Source organism: Mustelus asterias, chromosome 17, assembly GCF_964213995.1.
Source record: "Mustelus asterias chromosome 17, sMusAst1.hap1.1, whole genome shotgun sequence".
Classification (NCBI taxonomy): domain Eukaryota; kingdom Metazoa; phylum Chordata; class Chondrichthyes; order Carcharhiniformes; family Triakidae; genus Mustelus; species Mustelus asterias.
In genome coordinates this window covers 22,405,036-22,423,329 of record NC_135817.1, presented here as the reverse complement: position 1 = coordinate 22,423,329, position 18,294 = coordinate 22,405,036, and the positions used below count along the sequence as shown (strand labels likewise).

Here is an 18,294-nt window from a genome sequence, read left to right as displayed (position 1 = left end):
ATGACCTGACTGCCAGCTTATCCTGAAATTTTCGTTGATGCTAGATCAAAGTTTAAGCTAATCTGACACTGAGTCAGGTGGGAGAGCTGCTAAAGGTCAGTTAGCTTTGACCATGTGGATAGAATCATAGAATAGAATCATAGAAACCCTACAGTGCAGAAAGAGGCCATCTGGCCCATCGAGTCTGCACCGACCACAATCCCACCCAGGCCCTACCCCCATTTCCCTACACATTTACCCGCTAATCCCTCTAACCTACGCATCGCAGGACACTAAGGGGCAATTTTAGCATGGCCAATCAACCTAACTTGCACATCTTTGGACTGTGGGAGGAAACCGGAGCACCCGGAGGAAACCCACGCAGACACAAGGAGAATGGTGCAAACTTCACACAGACAGTGACCTAAGCCGGAAATTGAACCCAGGTCCCTGGAGCTGTGAAGCAGCAGTGCTAACCACTGTGCTACCGTGCCGCCCAGGCGCCTTAGCCCAGGCACCTAGCTGCCTTAACATTAAACTGTGAGACCCCCATTCAGATCAGCCATGAGTTACCCTGCTTAAGCTTGAGTGTACTATTATGCAGCAAGTTGTTAAAGCTGAATTTTATCTAGAAACTGATCTCTCATGCTCTTAGATGAAGCATTGGCATGGAATCCTGGCTTGAGTTTTTCACATGAGAAATGTGTTTATTCCTTTAATTAATTATGATGCAGAGTTGTTTATGTGCATGTAGCTGGGTCAGGTAACTGGAATTGTACAAATCTAATCAGCTGCTGCAGCTGGTACTTGAGTGGGTGGCCATCTTAGAAATGGCCGCAAGTGACTGTCCACTCAGCCTGGCTCCACCACCTGGCAGTGAACTTTCACCTTTGCTCAGCTGTATGAACTTTGCTGTAGAATGGAGACTGGGCACGTTCAGACTGGCAAAGTGGCAAATCCAATTTTAGAGCAGTTATGTATACTCAACTTGTGCAGAGGCATGATATTGGCAGTTGCAATTTCCACTCTCAATAAGAGCACTTGTGTAATAATGAGTAAGACTGCTTGACCTTTTGCACGCATTCCAGAATAAAAGAGTTTCATTGGTGGACACAGCTCAAGGGGACCATGGGTTAGAAGCTGTTTTGTACTCACATACAATTTACTAAATCTGCTTCAGAACATTTGATGTTTAACAGTTGTTGGAAATTCTATTTGATATCAATAATGAGGAATGATGAAAAGGGATACATCTTCAAAGCTTCTGGGGGCACTCGGTCACTAAACACTCAGAGCTTTGATTAAATTCAGCTCAGTGGAGGAACAAGATGTTAGGGAGGTTTTCCTGGGCTTGTGCCCAGGCACACGTGATTTCCTGGGTGCACAAAACAGTGGAAAGACAGGCAGATTGGAACGCACATCAAGAAATAAAGTCATTTGGATTTCCCATATTTGCCGTGCCCTGGTGATCTGGAGCGTGCAGACACAGCTAAATCCACCGCCAGCCGCCCATTCTGTCCATCTAATGCTTCAGTGTAGCCCACAAAGAATGTGTCAAGAGATTTGCAAAAACAGAGAGGACACCAGTGTTCTTATTGCGTTCATTGTTTCTGCATACGTGCAATCGCACATTGCAAACATTGATAGATCTTCAGATTTCATGGTAATCAAGGGCTGCACAGATAAAGGTGGAGTTGAGGTAGAATATCAGCTAAGATCTTAGGGAGTGGCTGAACATTGAGAGGCTGAGCAGACCCAAAGGGCCCAATGGCCTGCACTCATTCATATTTCTTATGTTCTCATAATCCTAATTCAAGCCAGGAGTCACTTTTGGCCTGTCTTCCCCTCACCAGTGTTCCTTCACAGACCTGTTGCACTGAGTAGCTGGCTTTACCAACTCTGCTTTTGGAAGAGTTATGTGTGGAAAATGGGAGGCTCTAATTTCCAAAATGTCAGGTGGGCAGACGTTTTAGGTGGGGGATTTTTCAGGGTCACTTATCATATACCGCTCCACATTGTGGTAATCTTGGGTGGGATTCTCCCAAAAAAATTCTAAGTGCCGAATTTGTGTAAAAGCTGGAGTAAATCCCATTGGTTTTTTCAGCAGGAATTTCAAAATGAAATGAATCTCCCACACTCTGTGCATCACAGAGAGCCCTAGCGTGAATCATGCTAAAAATCTGTGGACGCTGGAGAGGCTGGCAGCACAGTGCTGAACGGGCCACTGTGTTTGCACCGACTTGGCAGCGCTGCGCATACGCAGTAACCCCTCACTGCCGGGCTCCTGATTGCTCGATCGCTGGCCAGCTCCGTGAACCCTCAACGCTGGCCGTGTGACCCCCCCCCCCCTCTTTCCCCCACGACCCCACTATATGCACCAAACTGTTTTACCTGTACATGCCTGTTTTAACTTTTGAAAATGGATGCTCAAATTTGAATTAAGTACTTGAAATACTGAAAGGCACTGTTATGGCCAATTCTGGGAGGCGAATCCCATAGACTAGGTTTGTGCTCGTTATTACATCTCCAGATTGACAAAGAATGAATACAAGTAGATCTTGGTGCAGTACGGAAATGCATCTGGATCTCGCTGAAGCCATTTAACACAAATTAAACGTAACATTACAAATAGGGTAGAAATAATAACAACAAGGAAATATATACCAAGGAAGGCTCCAAACTAAAGTATGTTGAGTGGGATGGAGACCTGTCTGTATAATATAGATCCTTCAAGCTTAACGATTAATGCTAGCAGAATATTGTAAAGGCTATTAAGAGTATTGAGATGTGTTGCTCGGATGTTCCAGTATAAAGTAAGGCCTTCTACAAGACCTTGGTTACGCTTTCCCTAGATTACTGTAAAGGTAACATGATGGATGCTATAGAGAACCAGTGTCATTGGATTGATGCTCAGCTTAAAAGCCTTTAGTTATCACAATATGTTAGAAATGTTGGACTTCTAAAACAGATATTCCGGTCCCGCAGATGCCTACAGTGCTTTGCATGGCCCGCCCTGCCACCAAGGAATCCACCCCAGGGGGTCACCTTCGACAGGACTGGAAGATTCCACCAGTGGAAAGGACCGGAAAATCCTGCCCTGTATCTGTGTGGATAGATCATTCGAATTTGGTTAGGAAGAAGGAGGGGACATACGCCTAGACTAGATTAGATGTCAAAAGTTTTTTTTCACAGAGAGTCATTGACTTCTGGAACAAGTTGCTGGCTCATGCAATGTTGTTATTTGCTGTAATTATTCAACAGGGAGCTGGGCGAGTTCTGTCTGAGCCTGATATCATTGTGTGCAAAAAGTAGTTGGGTGATTCGGTGTTTTACCTTATATCTCGATGAAGGAGGACATAGATGATATAGTTCACCATCACCTCCAAAGTGTCAGCTCAGCCTTTGGCTGACTGAGGAAAAGAGTATCTGAGGGGCACGATCTCAAACCCGAGAGCACGGTCATGGTTCACTGGGAAGCGGTAATCTCTGTGCTGCTTTAGATACTGAGATGACCTACAGCAGGCACCTTAAAGCATTGGAGAAATACCAGCAGCGGTGCCTTCACAAGGTCATAGAACATAGAACATTACAGCGCAGAACAGGCCCTTCGGCCCACGATGTTGCACCGACCAGTTAAAAAAAAAAAAACTGTGACCCTCCAACCTAAACCAATTTCTTTTCGTCCATGAACCTATCTACGGATCTCTTAAACGCCCCCAAACTAGGCGCATTTACTACTGATGCTGGCAGGGCATTCCAATCCCTCACCACCCTCTGGGTAAAGAACCTACCCCTGACATCGGTTCTATAACTACCCCCCCTCAATTTAAAGCCATGCCCCCTCGTGCTGGATTTCTCCATCAGAGGAAAAAGGCTATCACTATCCACCCTATCTAAACCTCTAATCATCTTATATGTTTCAATAAGATCCCCTCTTAGCCGCCGCCTTTCCAGCGAAAACAATCCCAAATCCCTCAGCCTCTCCTCATAGGATCTCCCCTCCATACCAGGCAACATCCTGGTAAACCTCCTCTGCACCCTCTCCAAAGCCTCCACATCCTTCCTGTAATGTGGGGACCAGAACTGCACACAGTACTCCAAGTGCGGCCGCACCAGAGTTGTGTACAGTTGCAACATAACGCTACGACTCCTAAATTCAATCCCCCTACCAATAAACGCCAAGACACCATATGCCTTCTTAACAACCTTATCTACTTGATTCCCAACTTTCAGGGATCTATGCACACATACACCTAGATCCCTCTGCTCCTCCACACTATTCAAAGTCCTCCCGTTAGCCCTATACTCAACACATCTGTTATTCCTACCAAAGTGAATTACCTCACACTTCTCCGCATTAAACTCCATCCGCCACCTCTCGGCCCAACTTTGCAACCTGTCTAAGTCTTCCTGCAAACTACGACACCCTTCCTCACTGTCTACCACACCACCGACTTTGGTGTCATCAGCAAATTTGCTAATCCACCCAACTATACCCTCATCCAGATCATTAATAAATATTACAAACAGCAGTGGCCCCAAAACAGATCCCTGAGGTACACCACTTGTAACCGCACTCCATGATGAATATTTACTATCAACCACCACCCTCTGTTTCCTATCCGCTAGCCAATTCCTGATCCAATTTCCTAAATCACCCCCAATCCCATACATCTGCATTTTCTGCAGAAGCCTACCATGGTGAACCTTATCAAACGCCTTACTAAAATCCATATATACCACGTCCACTGCCTTGCCCCCATCCACCTCCTTGGTCACTTTCTCAAAAAACTCAATAAGGTTAGTAAGGCACGACCTACCTGCCACAAAACCATGCTGACTATCACCTATCAATTCATTACTCTCCAAATAACTATAAATCCTATCCCTTATAATTTTTTCCAACATCTTGCCGACAACAGAAGTGAGACTCACCGGTCTATAATTCCCGGGGAAGTCTCTGTTCCCCTTCTTAAACAATGGGACAACATTCGCTAACCTCCAATCTTCTGGTACTATACCAGAGGCCAACGACGACCTGAAGATCAGAGCCAGAGGCTCTGCAATCACTTCTCTTGCCTCCCAGAGAATCCTTGGATAAATCCCATCCGGACCAGGGGATTTATCTATTTTCAGACCCTCCAGAATATCCTGCACATCCTCCTTATCAACTGTAATACTGTCTATTCTACTCCCTTGCAACCCAGTGTCCTCCTCAGCTATATTCATGTCCCCTTGCGTGAACACCGAAGAGAAATATTGGTTCAATGCTTCACCAATCTCCTCCGGTTCCACACATAACTTCCCTCTGCCATCTATAACTGGCCCTAAACTTGCCCTAACCAACCTTCTGTTCTTGACATACCTATAGAACGCCTTAGGATTCTCTTTAACCCTATCCGCCAAAGTCTTCTCATGTCCCCTTTTAGCCCTTCTAAGCTCGCTCTTCAACTCCCTCTTAGCCAATCTAAAGCTTTCTAGTGCACTACCCGAGTGCTCACGTCTCATCCGAACATAAGCCTCCTTTTTCTTTTTAACCAACAAAGAAACTTTTTTGGTGCACCACGGTTCCCTAGCCCTACCAATTCCTCCTTGCCTGACAGGGACATACCTATCACAGACTCGCAGTAGCTGCTCCTTGAAAAAACTCCACATGTCGGACGTTCCCAGTCCCTGTAATCTCCTAGTCCAACCTATGTTTCCTAATTCTCTCCTAATAGCCTCATAATTACCCTTCCCCCAGCTAAAACCACTGGCCCGAGGTTCATGCCTATCCCTTTCCATCACTAAGGTGAACGTAACCGAATTGTGGTCACTATCACCAAAATGCACACCAACTTCCAAGTCTAGCACCTGGTCTGGCTCATTTCCCAGCACCAGATCCAATATAGCCTCACCTCTAGTTGGCCTGTCTACATACTGAGTCAAAAAACCTTCCTGCACGCTTTGAACAAAAACTGACCCCTCTAACGAGCTAGAGCTATAACAATTCCAGTCAATATTAGTCAAGTTAAAATCCCCCATAACAATTGCCCTATTACTTTCACTCCTAAGCAGGATTGACTCCGCAATCCTTTCCTCAACCTCTCTAGAACTTTTAGGAGGTCTATAAAAGACTCCCAACAGGGTGACCTCTCCTCTCCTATTTCTAATCTCCGCCCATACTACCTCAACAGATAAGTCCTCATCAAACCTCCTCTCTGACACTGTGATACAATCTCTGACCAATAATGCTACCCCTCCCCCTCTTCTACCTCTTTCCCTACTTCGACTAAAACATTTGTCTTCCAAGTCCAGTAGCGGGAAGGTGGCCAGCAGCATCCTCCCCAAATATCGAGGTGCGAATCATTCACAATCAGCTCCACAGGGCAGGACATGTAGTTTGGGTACCTGACACCCTCTACTCAGAATTTAGTTGTAGCAGGAATTTCCTGGAAACATTTTAGGAATGTCCTCAAAACATTCCTGATGGGGGCCAAACATCCTCGTCAACCTACGGGAGACCCTGACTTATGATGGACCAATATTGATTTGGCTCCTTTGGGAAGGCCCCAAAAGCGTCGTGAGACAGCCCCCCTACTCAGCTAGGCATCACCTTCACCATATGTGGCAGAGTCTGCACATCCTATTGAGACTTCCCAGCCATTTCAGAACCTATCGAACCGGAATTGGAGCAAGTCATCAATTCCGAAGAACAGTCTAATACTGTGTACAGTTCCGGTCACCCTATTATAGAAAGGATATTATCAAACTAGAAAGAGTCCAGAAAAGATTTACTAGGGTGTTACCGGGACTTGATGGTTTGAGTTATAAGGAGAGGCTGGATAGATTGGGACTTTCTTCCCTGGAGCGTAGGAGGCTTAAAGGTGATCTTATAGAAGTCTAAAAAATAATGAGGGGCATAGATAAGGTAGATAGTCAACATCTTCTCCCAAAGGTAGGGGGAGTCTAAAGCTACAGGGCATAGGTTTAAGGTGAGAGGGGAGAGATACAAAAGGATCCAGAGGGGCAATTCTTTCATACAGAGGGCGGTGAGTGTCTGGAACAAGCTGCCAGAGGTAGTAGTAAAGGCATGCACAATTTTGTCTTTTAAAAAGCATTTAAACAGTTACATGGGTAAAATTGGTCCAGATGGCTATGGGCAAAACGCGGGCATTGGGATTAATTTAATGAGAAAAACTGGGCAGCATGGACAAGTTGGGCCGAAGGGCCTATTTCCATGCTGCAAACCTCTATGACTCTATGATTATGACTCTAAGGGATGACATAACTCATGGTCATTGATATCTCCTGGAACGTATTTTGATCACCTTCTGAGGTGGAAGAGGAATTCTTGAGAATTCTTCATTTTCTGAAACTGGCCTTGGGTTTCTTTGGCCTCACTCAGACTGAGGTCATGAAGCTTAACTGCAACATGACTGGAAGAAGCTTGATGGACCAGGTGTCCTTTCCTAGTCCTATGGTTTGTCTGTTTGAAGGAAATTAAGATTGCCCAACACACACAAATCCCAATAAAGAGACAAATCAACAGACCTCAATTGTCAGGCGAGGGGGAACAAATGGAGGTGGATGGGAACCTTGCCTTTTGTAAATTGATAGCATGGTGGAAGGATGCTGCATACACTTTAATAAAACCAGCCTCCCACCTTACACCTTCTGTAAACCTCAGCTCATCTAGAATGCCTCCCTTGCCCCAACTTACACTCATGCCCATTTACCCATCACCTCGTGTTTGATGATCTATCCTGCTCCTGGTTAAGCGACACTGCAGTTATAAAATTCACATCCTTGCTTTTAAATTCCTCCCTGGCCTCACTTCTCCCTTTCTCTGTAACCCGCTTTGAGATCCTGTGTGTTCATACAATTCTGCCCTCTTGCACACTCCCGATTGTAATCGCTCCATGGTGGCCATGCCTTCAGCTACCATGTTCTAAACTCTCTAATTTGCCTTCCTAAACCTCTCAACCTCTTTCCTTCTTTGAGACACGCCTTAAAGCTTACTTATTGAAACAAGCTGTTGGTATCTGGCCCAATGTATGGCTTGATATCAAATTTTGTTTAGTAGCATTCCTGTGAAAGGCCTTAATTGGAACATTCCCTGACGTTCAAAGCCTTTTATAAATGCAGCTTGTTGTTATTGACTTTATTCTTTGATATATGTGATATATCTGTTACTCTCTGCCGGCAGCCTTGCCCTTCCTGTATTTTTTGGGTCTTGTGGAACTTTCAAGATTGCCTGAGACTCTGAAGTTAACTTCAGCGGTTTGATTTAAGTCGTCTCTTCTCTCTGATCAACGTTTTGGGCATGTGCTATGTGTCCTACACCCAATCACGCTCACTCCACCATTTAATGAAACAATTCACTCCCTGCTTTCAGCTGCATGCTTTTTTCCGGGCGATTTTTCTGCGCTGCACTGCATCAGGAGAAACTGGATCCTGCTCTGTTATCTCTGTGCCTGGGTTAATGCAGTTCAATTGTAACATCATAGTTCAGACTCTTATCTGACACCGTCTTGCCAGAAGTACCCGCTGGAGGATATGCAAGATGAGATATTTGATATGAGGCCACACTTCCGATGCTTCACTGACCAGCCGTGTATGCATGCTACAAGATTTTTAGTCATCTGCCCTCGTTATCTCCTTCAATGGCTTGGTGTTGAACATTGTTTAATAACATCCTGGGGTGTTTTACTGTGCTGCAAGTGCTACATAAATGCATATTATCCTTGTTGTAACACACTGCACCAAAGAATGACAAATTGCAGTTGTCCACACGAATGAGATTGTCCAGAAGAACAGGCATCATTCATTTTCACTGCGTTAGGAAGAAATATCATTCCTTGTAAGTAATTTGAAATCAAAACCAGAATTGTAACACCCTGCTGGTAAACCAGGCTGGATTCAATGCCATATCCCTGTTGTCTGTTGAATAAGCCTCAGTGACTACAGTGGACATGGCAAGAGTGAAGCATCGGTGGTGTGGCCTCATATCAAATATCTTATCCTGAACGGGGCAGCACAGTGGTTAGCATTGCTGCCTCACAGCACCAGGGACCTGGGTTTGATTCCCGGCTTAGGTCACTGTCTGTGCGGAGTCTACACATTGTCTGCGTGAGTTTTCTCTGGGTGCTCCAATTTCCTCCCACACTCCAAAGATGTGTGTGTTAGGTTGATTGGCAATGGTAAATTGACCCTTAGTGTCAGGGGGATTAGTAGGATAGATACATGGGGTTATGGGATAGGGCCTGGGTGGGATTGTTGTTGGTACAGGCTCGATGGGCTGAATGGCCTTCTTCTGCACTGTTGGGATTCTATGATACTATCTGATCCTTGAATATTCTCTAACAGGAAAAGGGGGAAGAAAAGCAAATCAAATGAACCTTCTCCATTGTTTAGTTTTTGCCAAGTGGGTATGTAAATAACAACAACGTTGGATTTGAATATGTGAGAAAACAGATGACCAAATGTGGACGTGCACTCTTTATGAAGTGACAAAATCGATGGCCAATTTTTTTTTGTTTAAAATGTGTTAACTTCCCGGCTGCCTTCTGAGAAATGGTTGTCCAGTGATTTGCAGAACCATTTTTTAACCTCTTTAAAAACATGATAATGTGTGAGAATTGGTGAATCATTTTGCATTAACAGTATTTGAGGGAACGTTTTTCAGAGGGAAGCATCAGTTTAAATAGACTGAGTGAGGGCAGAGGGTTAATAAAGGCCCTGTGTGGAAGCACACAAAGGTGGTGTGTATGTTAGCCAGCCAGTGATGCCTGGATTAGCATTTCTCAGTGAATGAAGTTGAGCCTGATAGAATTTGGTGCGTCGACGGACCTCCGATCTCGACAAACCGGCTAGTCAGCTGGAGTTGGTGCCAGGGAGCTTACAGTTCCATTCACAAAAGACTGACTTGGCAATGCTAGTCGATGCACTTTTCCAATGGCTGAACCACTAAATCTCAACCCTTGCATTACATCTGAAGTCCTCAGAGTTTGACAGGGACAGCAGTTGCTTCTTTGACAAACATTGGTGAGGAATTCTGGCAACAGAACTTTGAAAGGAGCCGGTCCTGCCACATCCAGGCACACCTTTCGACAGTTGCTAAATAAAATGAATTGTGCTATTAGCATTAGTGAAAATGACCCAACCGCAAAATGAAGCATTTGTGGTCAATGGCTGGCGAGTCATTCACTCTTGCCATTACTCCACTGCAGTCACTGGGGCTTTCTCAACAGACAAGTGCACAATCTATAATTCAGGATTGATTGAGTAATGCTTTACAAAATGACAACTTTAACAGAGGCCAAGCTGAGCTGTTCTGACATAGCCAGCTTATTGCTGCTTTTTTTACCCCTGCAGTCTTATTAATGGGCGTGCTTTGATGGATAATCATTGGCTTCCTCCCAATTAAAGCAGGTCGAATGTTGTGAGGCCCCAAGTTTCTCATTACTTGAGCTCGGTTTATTTTGATTGAGTGAACCTGGTTGGATTTCATCTCAGCAGTTAGTTGGATGAATGGATGCAACAACACGCCGCACTTACCTGGCAGAGGAGAGTTAATGATCAGGCAGGTTGATCTCCGAGAATGAGGTCATCCCATTGCACTCCGGGTGTGCTGACACCTGTGATGTCCCTAAACACGGGATATTCAATTGCAGAATTTGTGGTAGTGGGGGACTGCGTTCGCACTCTCCCCTGATTTACAAATCAATGATGTGGAGATGCCGGTGTTGGACTGGGGTAAACACAGTAAGAAGTCTCACAACACCAGGTTAAAGTCCAACAGGTTTATTTGGTAGCACAAGCCACTAACTGTTGGCCTTTAACCTGGTGTTGTGAGACTTCTTACGGTATTTTACAAATCTAAATCAGAGTTCCCAATTTGAAATACTTGCTGGGTAGAGCTTTTTTTATGCAGGGCGGCAAGGTGGCACAGTGTTTAGCACTGCTGCCTCACAGCGCCAGGGACCTTGGTTCAATTCCTGGCTTGGGTCACTGTCTATGCAGAGTCTGCACGTTCTCCCCATGCCTGTGTGGGTTTCCTCCGGGTGCTCCGGTTTCCTCCCACAGTCAGAAAGACGTGCTGATTAGGTGCATTGGCTATGCTAAATTCTCCCTCAGTGTACCTGCACAGGCACCGGAGTGTGGCGACTAGGGGATTTTCACAGTAACATCATTGCAGCGTTAATGCAACTTGTGACACTAATAAATAAACTTTGAAAATACTTTGCATTCCAATCGCAATGGTCTGAACTCAAATCAACTTGTTCAAGTGATACATTGGCCCTGATTTTAAAGTGGGAAAGAGGGACAGGTAAGGTGCATAGGCAAAGGGACAGGGCACCTGAAGAGTCTGAATGCGTTACTGGAGTTGCTGCAAAACCTGGGCCAGTGCATTCCCTGGCCAGTGTGGGGAGTGGAAGATCACAGACAGAAGGTCTTCATGGTGTGAAACAGATTGGTTTATCTCACATTGCTAATAGTGGGAGCTTGACATGTGCAATTTGGCTGTCATGTTTCCTATGCTGTAATAGTGACTTCAAAAATACTCCATGGGATGCAAGGTGCATTGGGATGTCCTGAGATTGTGAAAGAAGCGAGATAAGAAGCTTTCTATACTTAATGCACTGTATAAATGTGGCTCCAGCTCTATAGCTTGAGATTTGAAACTTTTTACATCAGGCTTCATTTCAAGGGTGTTTCTGGATTACGGAAATGATCGTATCACCGCACATCACATGATGGCACAGTACTGGCCCACCCACACACACTTCGATTGAATCATTGCAAGTTGCCTGGTTGTGGGGCGTGTGAGCTCCATAAATTGTATAAACACCTCCGGGTGCAATGGGGTTGTCCACTCCCCATGGCAACAAAGCCAGGGGATACATTGTCTTCTTTAGGTGACGTTATTTTAAGCGGAGCCAAGTTTGTGTGGTTTATTTTCCAAGTGATCAAAGCGTCTTCTGATTTAGAGTCCTGGGCTCCAGGCCAGAAATGGGAATGTGTAATCAGCCCCACTTTATTGCGGTGATCATTATCCTTTCACAAAAGTGACAGGAGCTGTCCTTTCCCCCTGTGTCGGTGAGGATGTCCACCACACAGAGAGCTCTCACATCTCAACCGACTTCCTTGCATGCCACCTGATTTCCAGCGGCCCTTCACTCGCTGGAATCAGACTGGCTCCAAAATTGGCAGCGAGAGATGGAACACAAGTCCAAACAGGTTGGTGCTCTGTGCGAAAGGTTTGATATTCTGATACCAGAGGCAGGCAGGCCTGCAGAACACTTGATGCTCAACTAACCAGCCTGGCTCATGGCTGGGAGCTACATGGTTGGATCCAGTATTGCATCTGAGATTCTTCTTCCTGCTTGAGTTCTAGACAACAACGGTGCAGTGATGAATAGGGTGTATAGATTGGACAAGAGTAGGAAACCTATTGATGCTGTGGGTAGGGATACTGTTTGGGTAAACTGCAGCTATCCCCCTACCCCCAAACCATTGGTTGTGGGTTGCCAGGCACAGGGCGGGGGGTGGGGGGGGGGGGGGTGTAAAATTGGGTGCCGTACTAAGTTCATTCTTCCCCTGTTCTTGGTGCCCTCCTGCCTGCTTGTTCCAACCCCTGCACAATTTTACCCACAGTGCCAGAGGCATTAAGGGCCTGCCAACCCATATGCCAATTGAAGCATTTTGGTGGACTCCTCTTGACAGCTTGGGTTGGTGGCAGGCAATGGGGAGGGTAATTCCTTTACGGACCCTTTGTTCCCATAGGAGGCCGCAGCCCAACGTCTTCACATTCCCAGGTAAACGCCTTCCCCCAGCCTTGTCCACCCTGACACCCCCATCTCCCCTGCCCTGCTGGGTACTAACAGCCTGGCCCTGTTGAAGAGCCCCTGCCCACTGTTCCTGTTGGCGCTGCTGCTGGGATTGGAGCTGGCAGTTCTTGGAGGTGGGACTTCCTCCACAGATGGGGACAGAAGGCCTAGCTCAAGCCGTTCAATGGCTGCAGATGAGCTGGCGAAGCAGCGGCACACTCACCCCTGACAATTACGTTGACATTATCCCAGTGTAAAAACCAGCCTAGCGTATGCAGTCCAAACAAGGCAGATTTCGCAGTAATTTACCTCAGAGACTCTTAAGCATGGTAATAGATATTTTACAATGCCAGGCACTCAACTCATCAGAAGAGAATTCTACAGCAGTGAATATCAGGCAAATAAAAGCACATGATGAGAAAGTTTCTTCACTCATAATAGGCCTGGTAAATATATTATGTTTTGCATTAATTGCTTCTACACCACCTACCCAATCAATGATGCCTCACAATGTCAGGGACCCGTGTTCAATTCCGGCCTCAGGTCACTGTCTGTGTGGAGTTTGCACATTCTTCCCGTGTCTGCATGGGTTTCCTCCGGGTGCTCCGGTTTCCTCCCACACTCCAAAGATGTGCGGGTTAGGTTGATTGGCCATGTAAAATTGACCCTAGGGTCAGGGGATTAGCAGGGTAAATACATGAGGTTACAGGGATAGGGCCTGGGAGGGATTATGGTCGGTGCAGACTCAATGGGCCGAATGGCTCCCTTCTGCACTGTAGGGATTCTATGAAACTGGTTCAAAATAGACTGTTCGTGTTGCAGTGTTCTTCCCTTGGCCACACACACACACATAGCTTGTTTTTGGCACTAATCTACTGGTCCTGTTGGGGTGGTTAAACCTGCACCAGTAATGGGGTTTGACAACGTTCCATTTAAAGCTACTGTTAAATTGGGTCTTGGGGGAGTGATCTTAAGTGTGCCGCATTCATGCATTTCAGTTCTAATAGTTCAGCAGGTGGTCTTATAAACTAGCTGCAAAGCTCCAGTTATTATTCAGGAAATGTAAATGGGATGCAAGGCTGTGTGAACAAACAAGTTGTCTACTACTAGTTTTAACAAAACACAAGATGGCAGAGACCTGTTGAAAACTAGTCTAGTTTACATCAAGAAACCACCCAAACTAATTAAACTTGACAAACTAGAACACGCTCCAGTTTCCCAATGATGTTTTAAAGGGACATTAGATATCATATGAATGTTTCATATCTTCTTTGACATTTCAGATTTCATAAGGAAGGCCAATTTTTGTTCTTTTCGCCATGCTTCATGTCGTTTCCCCTCCCTTTGTCTGGAATCTCCTTCAACCCTGAGAACTCTTATGTTTCTCCAAATCTAATCCCTGATGCAACCCTGTCTCCCTGCACCACAACACTGGTGTCTTTACTCATCTCGGAACATGGGGAAAAGAGCAGACGTTCCTACAGTGAAGAATTCCTTCCCTTTCATCATCTCTCCTCCTTTTAAGATGCTCCTTAAAACCTAACTTTCTGACCAATGTCAAGTTTTGTTTGCTTACGCCCTGTGATGTTTCATGGCACCAAGGGCGCTACACAAATTCAAGTTTCTGCTGTGATCATATTCCCTGTAGAGGAGCTGTAAGTGGACATCAGTTACGGATGGGCTCGGATGCAGCTGAGGTGCCCAGTTTGGTAGAATCCTTGCCCAAGCTAGCTGGCACGGCACATACGTAAATAATGGGGCAATATATAATTTTACAAGTTGCTGGAGACTGGCAACTGGAGGTTATCCACTGCACCCATCAGCCTTCTCCACCTCCTCGTCCCACGATAGGACTGACCTACATTTGGGTTTTGGACTTCATTACTCTGATGATGAATGTTGGCTCCGGGGAGGGAAGAAAATCAACTCCTTTAAAGAGTGTATTACTGCTGAGTACGTCAGACTGTTACACTGAACAACAAATTTACCTGTGTGGGTGGATAAGAATGCAAGATAAAGCCAATGAAATGCTGTCAATGGAACAATATCCCGTTTATCTCATAGCTGTCCCATTTCAAGGGCACTAAGATATGTTTGAATTGGATTAACTTGCAGTGACTGACTTCAGTTGCTGGTGCCCATGGCACCTTACTGGGCACAAGTCAATGCCTTCACAAGAGATGGGGAGCGGGAGGAAGCAAATGCATCTCTGGAGGGTGAAAGGAATTGGTGTGTAATTGGGTTCTTCTGAAAGCACAGATGTTAATGCTGACAAACCACTCAACTTTCATTTCAGAGGGCATGCCAATCTGCCACTCAGCTTTTTAGTTTTAGAAATGTGGGTTCAGGTTAGCCACCATGCTGGTGTGAGGCTTTCAGTAGATTGCCAGTCTCTGCCACAAACCCATTGGCATTTGGAGTTGACCGTTTTCCCTTTTTTTTGCTGCAGATTGCTACTCTTTGGTTCTCACCGGTTGCTGGCAGTTTTACTGAGGGCGAAAGCATTGGGTGGTAAATTAAGATGTTTTCTGTATTTCCTTTGGTTAGAGCAACACGTTGCAGTCCTTTCCCTCTGAACAACACTAAGAAGGTTGTTTGATGCTTTTTAATACTTCCTTGTGATGCATTATAGACCTTCTGGTCCGAATGCACTGGAAACTTGGGCACCTCGATACTGAGGAAAAGAAGATGATTGATTATTTATTGCACCCACCACTCTTTCCCATTTCCCCTTTCCACAATAGTCCTGACCTGCTGCTGTGTTAGAAGACCATTGCACACCATTTGCTCAGGTGATGAGTATTGGCAGGTTATGCTCCAGGGTCATACTCTTTGCTCCGTGTCAGAGGTTGTGGATTTGAGTCAGACTCCAAGGACTTGAGCACAAATTTTAGGCTGCACCGTCAGAGATGCCTGTCAACTTCCCAATCAGAGTTTAAACTGAGGCGTCCCGGGCGAATATAAAAGCTCCCACAGCAGTATTCCAAAGGAAAGTAAAAGAGTTCTTCTCGATATTCTGGCCGATATTTATCCCCCCAACCAACCATTAATCACAGGGTGTCACTATCACGCTCCTGTTTGTGGGAGCTTGCTCTGCACAAACTGGCTGTCGCATCTCGTACATCCCAACAATGCCCTCACTTCAGGAAGTGTACCTCATCCGCTGTCAAGTGAATTGGCATGTTCTGAAATCATGTAAGGTGCTATAGAAATGCAAATCTTACGTTATGTTGGATCTCAGCCCAGCGAACTTCATTCCACACCCAGCATGCCCCATTCCTTACCCATTCACAATGCCAGCTGCATCCCTGGTCCAGAAGCGCTGGGTGTAACTATAGCTAGCTACAAAACATGATGAAAGGCGCTGGTTGTCATAACTTCGAAGGCGACTCATCATGACTTCAAGTTATAACTGATTTATTACCAACAATATTTATATATGTACAAACAAAGGTCTGACAGAACTGCAATACACGTCAACTCTCTCCTCCTCCCTGACTCCACGTGAGGTTCTTCCCTGAACCAGGACCCGTGCCCTTACTCCGATTGGCTCGGCTTCCCACACTTCCCAGTTCTCCGTAGGGTCCAGCCCGATCGCATAGCCCTCCAGGATTGCCCCCTTAATGGGGTCACATTACCACATTGGTGATCCCGCTTCTGTCTACCAAATAATGGGAACATTGCAATGGACTTTTTTTCCCAGCAGAATTCCAGAACCTTCTTTGAATCCCTTCTGAGTCTGTTGATTGAGGGCCAGCACACATTTCTTTGTTATAGTGCTGCAGCAGTAGAAATCTGACATCATTAGGCTGGCACTATTGGCAGTAAATGAGACTGGATAATATTGATGCATGGCGGCTGCATGTCCGAATTAGTCAGACTTACACTGTCTCAGGGAGGTGGGGAGGGAGGTGGGTGTGGTGAGGGGGAGAGGGGGGGGGGATTTGTTCAGCCCATGTTGCAACCAGTATCAAATTTTAACTTTCATTAAGAAAAAACATGTCTATAGAATATCATCAGAGATAACAGCATTCTCAAAACTTTGAAAACCGTATATTTATTTCAGATGACTTCAAGCGATTGAAATTATGGTCCTGCAGAAGGCCATTTGATCCCATTGTGCCATTGCTTGAATTCTGTTGCCATGGTAGTGATGTGCCCAGACCAAACCATTCGATCGTCTCATGTCAAACAAGACAATAAAGAAGCAGTTGTTCCTGGAGCCGCATGTGCTTCAGCGAGAATTCTGCTGGGTTAATTTGAGTCCTTTCACAAGTCTCTAATAGACTGTAATGAAGCTGGACAAATGCCATGATGGCATTGAACTGCCAATGCAAATACAGTCACTGTGCTGTGTACAGTGGGTTAGCCAATGCATTAAGTACTTACACGGGCTGGGAGCAAGTCCTTAATTATGCAGCACAAGTCACGGTAAGAAAGGAGCCATAAGGTGATTATAAAGCAACCCTTGACTTTCCAAATAATACAAATTAAATCTCAGCAACTCACTTGTAAGTTCTGGCAAACTTATTGCTGAATTGGAATGCAGGTGCTGAGTAGGCTCTGGTATCTGTTCACGTACTAATAAACATTTTGTTTATCTGTTTACTTTGGGTCTGTTCAGGTTCAGTTTCTTTCCCAAGTTATGGCAATCATTTTTCCAGATGCCTCGACTTTTTGCATTATTAAAAAAAAGTATGAATTTTGATATTAAAAAGGAACAATGCTGGATGAAGAAACATCTTTCCCATTTTGCTGCTTTTGGCCCCCCTCTCCTCCCAAGGATGTTGGCTCATGTAGTTGGCTACATGGATGTTGACTCCAGATCTGCAGATCTGGATGACTTCCTGTATCTCTCCAAAGTAGCCACTCTTAATGTGTGAAGTTAGGTGGCAAGTTGGAGAGTATCTTAGGTGAGCCTGTCCCCTTATGCATCTGATCCCCACACTTTCCATGAAGTGCTGCTAAGTAATGATCAAAAGCAGAAATCCTGGTTGGGTTTTCCCTTCCCGAGCAATCACAGTAGGATCTTTATGGTATCTGGGACAAAAATTGTTTATGGTTTATTTCCAATCACATAGCCAATGGCGCAAAGACATCCTCAACAAAGACGCCCAGGGCTCACCAGGGACTAGGCCCCAGCTTTATCGGTAATAATTTGGGAGAGTTGTTGGCGCTTGCTGTGCCTCCAGAGGCAATTTCACAGCAACTTAATTGCAGTGTTAATGTAAGCCTTACTTGTGACAAATAAATTAACTTTTACTTGCCCATTGTAAAGGTTTCATTTTTTGGCGTCAACCTGCCATGCAGACTGTGGCCCGAAGGTAAGTCCTGGGAGTGGCTGTGGTGGTAGCACAGCGGAGGAGTGCAGGGTGGTGGGCCAGTTGCAGTTGCTGCTGAGTCAAGAGGAACACTTCTGCTGAAGAGTCCAAAGGAGGGTTGGCCTGAATCTCTGTCCACTCATTGAAGACCAGTTAACTGTCCCTCTTTTAATTGGGTGGCA

At 45.5% G+C, this 18,294-nt stretch overlaps 1 protein-coding gene and 1 non-coding gene across 3 annotated transcripts in view; both read left to right on the top strand.

Annotated features, from left to right (window-relative positions):
- LOC144506368 (actin remodeling regulator NHS-like) overlaps positions 1–18,294 on the top strand; it is a 529,732-nt gene that overhangs the window by 186,695 nt on the left and 324,743 nt on the right. The gene's annotated exons all lie outside the window — the stretch shown is intronic.
- LOC144506682 (U1 spliceosomal RNA) lies at positions 10,511–10,674 on the top strand. The gene has a single exon (XR_013499935.1). It is a non-coding gene; the product is annotated as a U1 spliceosomal RNA (small nuclear RNA).